Here is a 2,500-nt window from a genome sequence, read left to right as displayed (position 1 = left end):
CACACACACACACACACAACATATAGATATTAATACTATATATATATATATTATATAGAATAATATATATATATTATATATAATCTATATCATGTATAGATATATGTAATATATATAGTCCTATTACTGTCTTCTTTTAACGGTAGGTTCATGTCTGATGCTTAACTTCCACGTACAGCCGTTTCTTTTAACCTGTTATTTCTTTTTAACCTATTATATTCATTAGACTTATGGTAAGGACGATCAAATTGCAAGAGGTGTGGATTATAACTGCCACTACGAAAAAAAAGTCTCCGAACTTATGAAGGCACCTCGTATTATTATATGTATATGCTATATTATATATATATAAATATATATATATAACTGATATTATATATATATATATATAACAATAATATATAATATATACATGTGTGTGTGTGTGGTGTGTGTGTTGAGTGTGTGTGTGTGTGTGTGTGTGTGTGTGTGTGTGTGTGATGTATATGTATATGTATATTCTATGTATATAAAATATGTATATATGGTATATACATGTGTTGTGTGTGTTTGTGTGGTGTGTGTTTGTTGGGAAATATAGACATATAATATATAATATATATATATATATATATATACTATATATAATAATATAAAAATAGTTAATATATATATATATATTTATCTATATATATATATATATATATATATATACATTCACACACACATATCTATATATACACAGATAAACACACACACACACAAATACACAAACGTATTCCGATAAAGTACGATTCTTGGAACGTAATCAACAGCTCGCCTGACGTGTACGGGGCGCGGGGGAGTGCAACGACCACCTCTCGCCCCCCAGTGCGCTTCATGGAGAAAACGTTCTAATGATGTCTTTGCGAAGTTGACGTGGCAGGCTTGGAGTCGTAGTAAAATAACTTAAACAATCTTGCCAGTTGATTCTTTCTGGATATGCTTGTGTACTTTGCCGTTTGAAATGGTATTCTACATAATTCAGATTTGCAGTTTTTTTTTCTTTGTATATATAATTTCTTTCATAATATTTGTTCAGTAAAATCTTGTTTACAAGCGTTCTTCACTTCATTTTGAATTGCGGAAGCAAGTACAAACATCTGAGCAGTATTTTTTGAGTTTTAGGGGTTTCATAATAAGGAATGGGTTGGTTAATATGTTAAATAAAAAAAACGGTTTTACATGGATTCATGGTGATATAATAAAAGGACTTGATTATTAGGTTTCTTTTTCCTTATCCATTCCTAAACATTAATATCCCCACTAATTTTAGTCTTCGTGCCAATATAGTGGCAAATGCTATATAAATGTTCCCTTAATTTCAGTATGCAAACTGATCCATCATCATTTTATTGCGGGTTATACAATATCATTACAGTGATCTCGAACCGATATTAATGATACAAGTCTACGGGATCGCGTTTCCACATTTAATAATCTCTAGAACAGGGTTCTTCAGACTTTTCATCACGACCCAGTTTGATTTTCCATACTAGTGTCATGGCCCAGTATGTCTATCCTATCATAATCGTACTCGACAGTGTCCTTTCTATCCTATCACATGCATCTCTTGTACCGCCCCCCCCCTCTCTCGTCCTTCACTCTCTTCTCTCGTCTCTCTCTCTCTCTCTCTCTCTCTCTCATCCTGTGCTCTCTCTCTCTCTCTCTTCGCTCTACTCTCTATTCTTTCCAATCTCACTCTCTACTCTCTCCCTCTCTCTCTCTCTCTCTCTCTCCCTCTCTCTCTCATAATATTTGTGACAACTTACGGATTATTATTATTTTTTGTTACTATATGGCGACCTACAGAACATAATCTTGCCACCCAGTATTGGGTACTTTGATGAACCCTGCTCTAGAGAAACCCTCTATAGTTCCAAAGGTGACTAAAACATAAAATAATGGAGCTAAATCATAATGACAACACTGATTTATATTTCCATTTATGGCTAATAGTAAACACATGTTCCAGTCGAACATATCCATAGGTAAGACCTCACATGGGCGTTCTGTTCCATTGTTATCTAAGTGAAATTAATTCGACTGCCCTTAAAAAGACACTGCCCCTCTGCTATACCGACGAACTAGTCACAATCAATAATCAATGAGCATCTTGAAACCCTAAACAGTGTATAAAAACGCTACACTGACGGATTCTTACAGTCTAGGAGCACATCGAGTATCTTTTTTGTGTACAAAAACAATATTTTGAAGCATCAGGATTGCAGGAGGGTTAGCACCACGCAAATTCGGTATGAGTATTCACAGTCATCGAATTTCTATTGCTCACACACACACACCTACTTGGCTCAAGGTGTCCGTGGGTGTCTTAGCAGGTGGAGGGCCGCCATCCACCTCGAACTCCCGTGCTGATTGGCCTTTTCGGAATCGCCAAAGCCCCATGAGCTTCCAAGAGGTAATCACTCCTCGCGAATCGGTCGGTAAACGTGGATAATTTTGAGGACGATGCAGCGGAATG

Source organism: Penaeus monodon, chromosome 17 (assembly GCF_015228065.2).
Source record: "Penaeus monodon isolate SGIC_2016 chromosome 17, NSTDA_Pmon_1, whole genome shotgun sequence".
NCBI lineage: Eukaryota > Metazoa > Arthropoda > Malacostraca > Decapoda > Penaeidae > Penaeus > Penaeus monodon.
Note: the sequence above shows the minus strand (reverse complement) of the source record.